The 13,176-nt window shown below is 40.6% G+C and overlaps 1 long non-coding RNA gene across 1 annotated transcript; it reads left to right on the forward strand.

Annotated features, from left to right (window-relative positions):
• The first annotated feature begins 492 nt into the window (after positions 1–492).
• Positions 493–7,219, forward strand: LOC143809813 (uncharacterized). Its single transcript, XR_013222470.1, has 3 exons — positions 493–746; positions 4,532–4,691; positions 7,078–7,219. It is a non-coding gene; the product is annotated as an uncharacterized LOC143809813 (long non-coding RNA).
• The last annotated feature ends 5,957 nt before the right edge of the window (positions 7,220–13,176 follow it).

A 13,176-nucleotide genomic window follows, 5' to 3' on the forward strand; every position in this document is an offset into this window, starting at 1 on the left:
CAACAGCCACATAGACTAAAAGTAACCACTGGGTATGTGATCAAAGAATCCCAAGTAATTGGGTGCCGGCTATAAAGCAATGCATCAAGGGTGTATGAAAGCTGAGAGTGTCACCATACTAGTAGTTTATAAGACAGGCATGATAAAAGGCCTCCAAGAGGCACACAATTACTAGAGGTGCAGATTGCTACCTGTGAATAATCAAAATTCCTATACTACTAATCATACCTATAGCTGCCCAATAAATACTGGTGACACAAAACAGCAAAGTGTAACAAGTCAAAGTCCAAATACATTACCCGTCATGATGCAGAGCAATGGAGCCGGGACCAGTTCCCCAACGCACGTTTCAGTACGATAAGACCTTCTTCAGGGGGTGTGGCTAGTGAGGGTGATGATACCTGATTTTATATTGGTGAAGCCTAGTCACCTGAATTACAAGCACCAATGTAATCAGACCTTAAGCGCATGTGCGCAGTCATAGATGTCAAATATAAGCGTAGTCAGTGTGGATCCGGTCATCTGGGACAGGCGGAGCCTTGCTGTTGCCCAGTGATCGGATACACAGAGAGCGGCGCAGCTGCGCAGCGGCCCCAGACCTCCGGATCCGGTCACATGGGGCGGCCGGCGTCTCGCCGTCACCATGCGACCAGGTACACAGAGATCGGCGCCGCCACACACCAGCCCCGCCCTTCCGGATCCGGCCAGATGGGGTGATCAACGTGACTCCGTTACCAGGCAACCAGGTGTGCTGAAAACAACGCTACTAGGCAAAACAAGGCTGAATGATGAAGGCATGTGGTATATATGTTTAAAATCGCCGAACAGACTTGTTGTAATGCGATCATATTTAAAAATATTATAGCAGAGGGATCAAATGACTCCATGTAAATAATATATATATGTAAGAAAGAAATTTTGCATATAATATATAATAGTCCATACTTTAGGATGTTATGGCGATAAAACAAATAGAGTACCAACAGCTACATATATAAATAAATTACAAAGAAGTACTCCTACAGTCCATTTTTCTTGTCCAGGTATAGATGTCACAAAACTTTTCAGAATCAGGCTTCCATAATAGAAATCCAGCCAGCATGGACGTAGTAGTTATTGAATCATCACAGCGGTAACCGTTGGAATAATGTGGATGGAAACATATGCAGGAAATCATCACTTCAAGAAAAACAAAATAGTGTGATAAATAAAACGAGTAAGGATATTAAAATAAATAAAAACCAGCCATAAAAACACAATCAATGACTAAGGAGGAGGCAGGACACACACATAGGCAAGAGACGCACCTAGATGATTATAGAAAGGAGGCAAAACCTTGCGATTCATTAATTCTATTTTTTACATAACATGTTCCCTTTAATAAAAAAATCTATACAAGAAATGGTTGTGTTTTTACTAGGGATGAGCAAACGAGCTCGGTTATGCTTAGTTATCAATCAAGTATGACATTGCTCAGATGTACTCGTTATCAGTGAGTATTGGGCGGTGATCTATGTAAAACTGGAATCTCTGCCCCGCATGTTTGGCACCTGTTATACAGCCAATATTCATGCTGAGATTGCCTGCGAGTCACTGCAATGCCATAGCCATCACAGTTGTCACATTACTGTATAAAGGAACAGGGGCAGCCCGGCTTGGCACACTGACTCCATTGCACAGCTCTCTGCCACTTCGCATTGGAGGGAGAGAGTGCTTGTCTAGGCCTGTTAACACATTATACCGAATCAGAGGCCTGTCGTGTTGATACTAGTGCTCAAGCTGAGCTATGATATGTTTGCCTTGCTGTTTGTATCACACAGAATGTGCATTTAGCCTAGAAAGGGAGAATTGCAGAAGCAGGGAGAATGGCTGAATACAGTCCGTAGACAGGGATTAGGGCTGCACATTCCATTGCGAAATATATAGCTGCAGCTTTATGTACAATATATATATATATATATATATATATATATATATATATATATATATATATATACACATATAATATATATATATATATATATATATATATATATATATATATATATATATATATATATATATATATATATATATATATATATATATATATATATATACAAAAAATACAAAATAATAAAGAAGAAGGCAGCACTCCAAGTCCTCTTCAGGGTGAAAAAAATGTGCAGTTTATTCAACCCACATCTCTGTGCGATGTTTCGGCTCACACTGAGCCTTTCTCAAGCAGTGGGTATTGCTTACAAGTGTGCTTATATAGGTATAATCTACATTCATTTACATATTAAAGTGGCCATCAATAAATAAATACTTTCTCATAATATTTACAAAAGATATACAAAACATCCATAGTGTAGTCTTCACATAATAAAGTGCTCTGTGCCAAAGTGCTACTTCAGACTTAAGTCTTCTTTTTCTCTCATTTATAACTTATTCATGTGATCATTATTTGCGGAACATGTGCCACGTGTTATTTATATTCATTATAGTTTATATCCCTTACCCTGCTGCGTACAGTCTAAACCACATGGACTGCCTGCTTATGCCTGATTGGCTGACAGACTATGACATGGTATAATGACTCATAGACATGCGCAGTAGAAGTACTAGAACGCCGATAATGGCAGTTACAGCGTCCTCCATGTGGAACTAGGAGTCTTTAATTATACACTTGAGGAGGAGGAGCGAATTCTTGGAGACACCTTCTATAGTGGAATTAAAACGCAAGTATGAGAGTGATGTGAAACGTCTGGTAAACTTACAGCTACATATGATGACTTTGGGGCAGTATTATAAAGAGGGTAAAATCCCCAGGGGACTGAGATCGGGGATACGCACTAATTTATCCCAAGGGAATGCAGCGTATTGTGCACGTTTTGTTATGATATCTAATAAATACGCTATGGACACAATACTACTTAACCCCTTCACCCCCGGAGCTTTTTCCGTTTTTCCGTTTTCGTTTTTCGCTCCCCTCCTTCCCAGAGCCATAACTTTTTTATTTTTCCGTCAATTTGGCCGTGTGAGGGCTTATTTTTTGCGGGACGAGTTGTACTTTTGAACGACATCATTGGTTTTAGCATGTCGTATACTAGAAAACGGGAAAAAAATTCCAAGTGCAGTGAAATTGCAAAAAAAGTGCAATCCCACACTTGTTTTTTGCTTGGCTTTTTTGCTAGGTTCACTAAATGCTAAAACTGACCTGCCATTATGATTCTCCAGGTCACTACGAGTTCATAGACACCTAACATGACTAGGTTATTTTTCACCTAAGTGGTGAAAAAAAATTCCAAACTTTGCAAAAAACAAAACAAAACAAAATTGCGCCATTTTCCGATACTCGTAGCGTCTCCATTTTTCGTGATCTGGGGTCAGGTGAGCGCTTATTTTTTGCGTGCCGAGCTGGCGTTTTTAATGATAGCATTTTGGTGTAGATACGTTCTTTTGATCGCCCGTTATTGCATTTTAATGCAATGTCGTGGCGACCAAAAAAACGTAAATCTGGCGTTTCGAATTTTTTTCTCATTACGCCATTTAGCGATCAGGTTAATGCTTTTTTTTTATTGATAGATCGGGCGATTCTGAACGCGGCGATACCAAATATGTGTAGGTTGGGGGTTTTTTTTATTGATTTATTTTGATTGGGGCGAAAGGGGGGTGATTTAAACTTTTATATTTTTTTTATTTTTTTCACATTTTTAAAAACTTTTTTTTTTTACTTTTGCCATGCTTCTATAGCCTCCATGGGAGGCTAGAAGCAGGCACAGCCCGATCGGCTCTGCTATGCAGCAGTGATCATAAGATCGCTGCTACACAGCAGATTTGCAGGTGTGCTGTGAGCGCCGACCACAGGGGGGCGCTCACAGCCACCGGCAATCAGTAACCATAGAGGTCTCCAGGACCTCTATGGTTACCTTCCTGACTCATCGCCGACCCCCGATCATGTGACGGGGGTCGGCGATGCGCTCATATCCGGCCGCACGGCCGGATGCGGTAGTTAAATGCCGCTGTCTGCGTTTGACAGCGGCATTTAACTAGTTAATAGCGGCGGGTGATCGCGATTTCACCCGCCGCTATTGCGCGCACATGTCAGCTGTAAAAAACAGCTGACATGTCGCGACTTTGATGTGCGCTCACCGCCGGAGCGCACATCAAAGCGGGGGTCCCGACATGTGACGTACTATACCGTCACATGTCGGGAAGGGGTTAATATTGACTTTTTGCAAACTGAAATTAAGAAATTACAAGTGAACCTCAGTGAATCTGAATGCAAAATACAAACAATAATAGCAGTTGAAGAGTGGAAAATTTTCAAAGAAAAAGTGGATAAGGAGGGAGCCAAATTGCACAACGACTTGGAAGAGATTAAAAGAAGAAAATGGAATAGAGACTTAGAGGACTATGAAACAGGACAAATATATGCATGGCAGAAAGATAATAGCAAACCTATTTGGAAAAAGAAAGGTGGTTTTGGGAACAATCATAGAAGTGGTGACAATGAAAGATTTACTAATAATGATATTATTTCCTATAGACCAGGACAGTGTCATAGAAGTTCAACCAAGCGGAAGAGGAGAGGAGGCAAGCGTCACCACCGGTACCAAAAGAAAAACAGAGAGGAACAGAATGCAACCGCGGAGACAAGCAACATCCAAGAAGAAAGATCAGATCTCGTGATTAATATTTCTAATAAGGTACTAACCCCTTCACAGGTGTCAATATTGAGTAAAGGACTGTCTTTTTCACCCTGTACACATACAAATTGGTTTGACTTACAGGTGGATCTGGAGAGATTCTTTAGGTCTATTAAATTATAAGAATGGTTCCAGGATAAGAATGTAGTGAGTAAATTGGGAGGTGGTGAATTTAATTCCATTAATATGGAATTAAGAAAAAGCAGTAACTTTATACCACCTACAAATTCGTCGACTATTGATGCCTTTGAGAGAGTGGTGAGAAGTGATATAGAGAAAGTCAGAAGTGAGGTCCCCAATAGGTTTGAACATCCAAATGTGACAAGGGAGGAATTTAGGGCCTTGAAGGAGCTTGTCCATGATGACGACATCATAATAAAACCCGCGGATAAAGGGGGTGCTGTCGTCATCATGGACAAGCCAAAATATATTGCAGAAGTAGGCCGACAATTGAGGGATGAAAGTGTGTATAAAAAATTGGACAGTGACCCTAAATTTAAGATAACGGGAGAAATTAATGGTTGTTTACAAGAAGCATTGAATAACAAAATCATAGATCAAGAGCTAAAAGACTATCTATCTATAGAATATCCTAGAACTCCGGTTCTATATATAACCCCAAAGATCCACAAAACATTGGTCAACCCTCCGGGGCGACCAATTGTGTCAGGAGTAGACTCGGTCTTTAGCAGAATAGGTATTTTCCTAGACAAAATTCTCAATCCTATCGCTAAAAAGTCAAAATCATATATAAAAGACACAACAGACTTCTTAAATAAATTGGAGTCAATACAATTGGAAGGAGATGTAATTCTGGCATCATTCGATGTCATCTCACTCTACACTTCAATCCAACACAATTCAGGAGTAAGAGCAGTTGAAAAAAAGTTGAATACAATTGGGGTGACTCCGGAAGGTAAAATATTCATAATAAAACTATTGGAAATAATTTTAAGGCGGAGTTATTTCTTATTCGGAGATACATATTACTCACAACAGCGTGGAACATCTATGTGGGCCAATATGGCCCCCGCATATGCAAATCTTGTTATGTGTGTCTTGGAGGAGGACCTCGTCTATGTGTCCCACCACTTCAGGGATGTCCGTGTGTGGTGGAGGTACATAGATGATGTCTTCCTCCTATGGAGTGGCACTGAAAAGGAACTGGAAGACTTTCACAAATATTTAAATGAAATAGACGAGACCATCAAATTTACTTCGAATTTCTCCAGATCCGACATACAGTTTTTAGATGTATCTGTGAGATTGAAAGATGGAGAACTAACAACCACCCTATATGTCAAGGAGACGGATAGGAACAATCTCCTTACGTATGACAGTCAACATCCCCGGAGTATGGTGAGGTCAATACCTCTTAGTCAACTTCTAAGGGTACGTAGGATTGTGAAAGAAGACAGAGATGTAGAAGGTGTTGTAGACACACTAGTAAAAAAATTTCTAAATAGGGGTTACCCACAAGAAATAATAAATATTGCAAAACATAAGGCCATGAAAAAAGATCGTAAGGAACTGTTGGGAAAAAATGCTCAAGATAAGAGAAAAAACTTAACGAGAATACCGTGTGTGACAACATATACTGAAGAAAGTGCAAAAATTGCGGGTATTATTAGAAAGCATTGGGGAATGTTAGGTAATTGTTTACCAGGAATAAAAGAACTGAGAGGGCCCCCCCTATTTTCGTACCATAGGGGCAGAAATATCAAAGACTATGTAATTAAAGCGGACATTGGCCCCTTAAAAAACCCATGTCAGACAACGATTACAGGAATGAGTCAGACAGGTTGTTTCCCCTGCTTGTCATGCGTAAGTTGTACATATATGTCAAAGGGTCCCACCTTCAAACATCCAGACACAAATAAGGTATATGCAATCAAACAATTTTTAACATGTAATTCTGACCATGTCATCTATATACTAGAATGTCCCTGTAAATTATGGTATGTAGGAGAAACCACCTGCGAGTTGAAAGTACGTATAAACAATCACCGACATTCAATCCGAAAAAAATGGCTAGACCTCCCAGTCTCGAAACATTTTGCAGAATTAAATCATACAGAGAGAGATCTAAAATTTAGGGTGATAGATAGGATCCCTGTACAAAGAAGAGGGGGAGATAGAGTAAGCCTCTTGAAAAAACTAGAATTAAGATGGATCTATGAGCTTAATACTTTAAAACCAAAGGGACTAAATGTAGAATTCAAAATTTGACCAGGTATGTAATTGTCTCACAAGAATAGACCTAGGATTCAGTTGTGTATAGACTCCTGTTAAATAACATTTGGGGTACTATGCATTGGTGATAAATGAAGTTTATGATTATGTATAGTGCTCTAATTTTAATTTGACTTTTAATTTTGTTTTTTAGTGACATCTTCACGTTTAACATGCACAAGTTATCCTTGACCTGCTGGTGGATGAATAACCACATGGAGGACATAATATATATAATTTCTTTTTGCTTATTTTTTTGCTTTTGTTAAAAAATGTTTATGATAATTTTTTTGAGTTATTCAAGTATGTCATAACTGTCAGTCAATAATATTTGCTAAAATAAATTAATTGCATTTACAAAAGTAACTATCTATGAGAGTCTGTTATATATTTAGACACATAGCTATAAATATATTCACTTATATGGATTCCCCTATGGTGATGATGTGGCCTGAAAAGGCTATGCGTCAGCTTGGGGATACATTGACTAATGGAGATAGCCTGAAGAAGGTGTCGTCCGTTTAGTCAAAGTGGAGATCTAAGCGTTGAAACTATGAAGTGTCTAAAAACAAGAAAGACATATATTAGGAAGCACTATCTATGTGGGCAAAATATGCGGATATATTAGCCATATGTAAAGTGGCGCCGCAATGTCCATCGCTGTGTATATAAGCTTATCAGCTGGCTGTCTGCCACATCCAAGATGGCGTTTTGATATGGATATAACGGCAGAGCGCATGCGCTGAGGAAAGGACTGCCTGCTTATGCCTGATTGGCTGACAGACTATGACATGGTATAATGACTCATAGGCATGCGCAGTAGAAGTACTAGAACGCCGATAATGGCAGTTACAGCGTCCTCCATGTGGCTTAGACTGTACGCAGCAGGGTAAGGGATATAAACTATAATGAATATAAATAACACGTGGCACATGTTCCACAAATAATGATCACATGAATAAGTTATAAATGAGAGAAAAAAATGTGAAGACTTAGGGTACTGTCACACAGTGGCACTTTGATCACTACGACGGTACGATCTGTGACGTTCCAGCGATATCCATACGAGATCAGGGACCCTGCTGAGAATCGTACGTCGTAGCAGATCATTTGGAACTTTGTGTGTGACAGTGATCCAGCAATGCGTTTGCTTGTAACCAGGGTAAACATCGCGCAGGGCCGCGCTTAGTAACCCGATGTTTACCCTGGTTACCAGCATAAAAGTAAAAAAAAAAAAAAAAACGTACATACTCACATTCCGGTGTCCTTCAGGTCCCTTGCCGTCTGCTTCCCGCTCTGACTGACTCCCGGCCGTAAGGCAGTACAGAGCACAGCGGTGACGTCACCGCTGTGCTGTGCTTTCACTTTACGGCGGCACTCAGTCAGAGCGGGAAGCAGACGGCAAGGGACCTGACGGACACCGGAATGTGAGTATGTACTTTTTTTTTTTTTACTTTTACGCTGGTAACCAGGGTAAACATCGGGTTACTAAGCGCGGCCCTGCGCTTAGTAACCCGATGTTTACCCTGGTTACCCGGGGCCTTCGGCATCGTTGGTCGCTGGAGAGCGGTCTGTGTGACAGCTCTCCAGCGACCACACAACGACTTTCCAACGATCACGGCCAGGTCGTATCGCTGGTCGTGATTGTTGGAAAGTTGCAGAGTGTGGCAGTACCCTTAAGTCTGAGTAGCACTTTGGCACAGAGCACTTTATTATGTGAAGACTACACTATGGATGTTTTGTATATCTTTTGTAAATATTATGAGAAAGTATTTATTTATTGATGGCCACTTTAATATGTAAATGAATGTAGATTATACCTATATAAGCACACTTGTAAGCAATACCCACTGCTTGAGAAAGACTCAGTGTGAGCCGAAACGTCGCACAGAGATGTGGGTTGAATAAACTGCACATTTTTTTCACCCTGAAGAGGACTTGGAGTGCTGCCTTCTTCTTTATTATTTTTTGTGTACATGTTGGTAGATGAATGTACCATTCTATCCAGGAGGCTAGGCACCCACCGGTGAGCATTGTGCTGTTCCATTTTTCACTTTATCTATCTATATATATATATATATATATATATATATATATATATATATATATATATACTAGCTGTACTACCCGGCTTCGCCCGGGTTAATGACTGCTGTTAGCAAAATAGAATGTGTTAACAAAAATTTATTCTGCACACAAAAACCACAAAACAAATAGATAGAAATGTAATTATTAAAAGGCAAAAACTAAGCAAATAGAAGCATTTCACAACATATATTAGCTTTGTTATACTGAGAATGTCTTTGTTGCCTATATTAACCAATCAGAGCTCAGGTTAATTAACTGTAGCAAAATAGAAGCTGAGCTGTGATTGGTTGCTATTGGCAGCCTGATAAATCCCCAGCCAACAGGAAGCCCTCCCCCCTGGCAGTATATATTAGCTCACACATACACATAATAGACAGGTCATGTGACTGACAGCTGCCGTATTTCCTATATGGTACATTTGTTGCTCTTGTAGTTTGCTTATTAATCAGATTTTTATTTTTGAAGGACAATACCAGACTTGTGTGTGTTTTAGGGCGAGTTTTATGTGTCAAGTTGTGTGTGTTGAGTTGCGTGTGGCGACATGCATGTAGCGACTTTTGTGAGATGAGTTTTGTGTGGCGACATGCGTGTAGCAACATTTTGTGTGTTGAGTTGCATGTGACAGGTTAGTGTAGCAAGTTGTGTGCAGCAAGATTTGTGCATGGCGAGTTTTGCGCGTGGCGAGTTTTATGTGTGGTGCATTTTGAGTATGTGCAAGTTTTGTGTGAGGCAACTTTTGCATGTGGTGCAACTTTTGTACATGTGGCAATTTTTCTGTGTGTGCAAGTTTTGCATGAGGTGAGTTTTCCATGAGGTGAGTTTTGCACGTGTGGCGAGTTTTGCGTGAGCCTAGTTTTGCATATGGCGAGTTTTGCATGTAGCGAGTTTTGAGTGGTGACTTTTGTGTTTCGACTTTTATGTGGCGAGGTTGGTGTGTGTGTGTGGTGAAATGTGTGCTGAGGGTGGTATATGTGTTCAAGCACGTGGTAGTGTGTGGCGCATTTTGTGTTTGTGTTCATATCCCCGTGTGTGGTGAGTATCCCATGTCGGGGCCCCACCTTAGCAACTGTACGGTATATACTCTTTGTCGCCATCGCTCTCATTCTTTAAGTCCTCATTGTTCACATCTGGCAGCTGTCAATTTTCCTCCAACACTTTTCCCTTCACTTTTTCCCCATTATGTAGATAGGAGCAAAATTGTTTGGTGAATTGGAACGCGCGGGGTTAAAATTTCACCTCACAACATAGCCTATGACGCTCTCGGGGTCCAGACGTGTGACTGTGCAAAATTTTGTGGCTGTAGCTGCGACGGTACAGATGCCAATCCCGGACATACACACATACATACATACACACATTCAGCTTTATATATTAGATATACCTGTATGTAATCTCCTGTATATAGTATATACCTGTGTGTCATCTCACCTATATATAGTATATATCTGTGTGTCATCTCCTGTATATAGTATATACCTGTATGTCATCTCCTCCTATACATAGCATATACCTGTGTCATCTCCTCCTGTATATACTATATACCTGTAGGTAATCTGCTCCTGTATATAGTATATACCTGTGTGTCATCTCCTCCTGTATATAGTATATACCTGTATGTCATCTCCTCCTGTATGTAGTATGTACCTGTATGTCATCTCCTCCTCTATATAGTATATACCTGTGTGTCATCTCTCCTGTATATAGTATATATCTGTGTGTCATCTCCTCCTGTATATAGTATATACCTGTGTGTCATCTCCCCTGTAAATAGTATATACCTGTGTGTCATCTCCTGTATATAGTATATAGCTGTATGCCATCTCCTCCTGTATTAGCCCTCGTTCACACGTTATTTGGTCAGTATTTTTACCTCAGTATTTGTAAGCTAAAATGGCAGCCTGATAAATCCCCAGCCAACAGTAAGCCCACCCCCTGGCAGTATATATTAGCTCACACATACACATAATAGACTGGTCATGTGACTGACAGCTGCCGGATTCCTATATGGTACATTTGTTGCTCTTGTAGTTTGTCTGCTTATTAATCAGATTTTTATTTTTGAAGGATACCAGACTTGTGTGTGTTTTAGGGCGAGTTTCGTGTGTCAAGTTGTGTGTGTTGAGTTGCGTGTGGCGACATGCATGTAGGGACTTTTGTGAGATGAGTTTTGTGTGGCGACATGCGTGTAGCAACTTTTTGTGTGTCGAGTTGCATGTGACAGGTTAGTGTAGCAAGTTGTGTGCAGCAAGTTTTGCGCATGGCGAGTTTTGCGCGTGGCGAGTTTTATGTGTGGTGCCTTTTGAGTATGTGCAAGTTTTGTGTGAGGCAACTTTTGCATGTGTTGCAACTTTTGTGCATGTGGCAATTTTTCTGCGTGTGGCAATTTTTCTGCGTGTGCAAGTTTTGCGTGTGGCGAGTTTTGCACGTGTGGCGAGTTTTGCATGTGGAGAGTTTTGCGCGTGGCGAGTTTTGAGCGGCGACTTTTGTGTTTCTACTTTTATGTGGCGAGGTTGGTGTATGTGTGGTGAAATGTGCACTGAGGGTGGTATATGTGTTCGAGCACGTGGTAGTGTGTGGCGCATTTTGTGTGTGTGTTCATATCCCCGTGGTGGTGTGATTATCCCATGTTGGGGCCCCACCTTAGCAACTGTACAGTATATACTCTTTGGTGCCATCGCTGTCATTCTTTAAGTCCCCCTTGTTCACATCTGGCAGCTGTTAATTTGCCTCCAACACTTTTCCTTTCATTTTTTCCCCATTATGTAGATAGGGGCAAAATTGTTTGGTGACTTGGAAAGCGCGGGGTTAAAATTTCACCTCACAATATAGCTTTGACGCTCTCAGGGTCCAGACGTGTGACTGTGCAAAATTTTGTGCCTGTAGCTGCGACGCCTCCAACACTTTTCCTTTCACTTTTTCCCCATTATGTAGATAGGGGCAAAATTGTTTGGTGAATTGGAAAGCGCGGGGTTAAAATTTCACCTCACAACATAGCCTATGACGCTCTCGGGGTCCAGACGTGTGACTGTGCAAAATTTTGTGGCTGTAGCTGCTACGGTTCAGATGCCAATCCCGGACATACATACATACATACATACATACACACACACACACATTCAGCTTTATATATTAGATATATACATATATATATATATATATATATACATATATATATATATATATATATATATATATATATACATATATATATATATATATATATATATATATATATATATATATATATATATATATATATATATATATATATATATATATATATATACAATACCTTCCTTCTCACCCACTATGGGAATGGTCTTTCTTGTCCTTTCTCATTCTTGTGTCCTCTACCCGAGGCCTGGGAGTTTGAGAGTTCTGCACAGGATCTTAGCTGTTCCCAGCATTGCGATTTTCTGACAGAGAGCTCAGATGTTGCTCCGTTGCTCCTGGGATCTGTTGTAGCCATTCTTCCAACTTAAGGGTCACTGTTCCAAGTGCTCCTATTACCACTGAAATCACTGTTGCCTTCACCTTCCACATCTTCTCCAGTTCTCCTTTGAGGCCATGGTATTTCTCCAGCTTCTCATATTCCTTCTTTCTGATGTTGCTGTCACTTTGCACTGCCACATCTATTATCATTGCTGTCTTTTGATCCTTGTCTACTATCACAATGTCTGGTTGGATAACCAACACCTGCTTATCCATCTGGATCTTGAACTCCCACAGGATTTTAGCCCTTTCATTCTCCACCATTTTTTCTGGGGTCTCTCACTTGGACTTAGGATGACTTAGCCCATATGCTGTGCAGATGTTCCTGTATACAATCCCCGCTACTTGGTTGTGGCGTTCGGTATAAGCTGTTCCTGCTTGCATTTTGCATCCTGCCACTATGTGTTGGACCGTTTCTGAGGTTTCTCTTCATAGTCAGCACCTTGGGTCTTGTCTTGTGTGGTAGATTCCTGCTTCTATGGATCTGGTATTTAGGGCTTGCTCTTGTGCCGCTATGATTAGTGCCTCTGTGCTGTCTCGGAGTCCTGCTTTCTCCAGCCATTGGTAGGATTTCTACATGTCAGTCACCTCCATTATCTGTCGATGGTACATCCCATCTTTTATTTCTGACCAAATGGATTACAAGGAACATGAGAAAACGTGGCAAGCTAAA

Source organism: Ranitomeya variabilis, chromosome 2 (genome assembly GCF_051348905.1).
Source record: "Ranitomeya variabilis isolate aRanVar5 chromosome 2, aRanVar5.hap1, whole genome shotgun sequence".
NCBI classification, from domain to species: Eukaryota; Metazoa; Chordata; class Amphibia; order Anura; family Dendrobatidae; genus Ranitomeya; species Ranitomeya variabilis.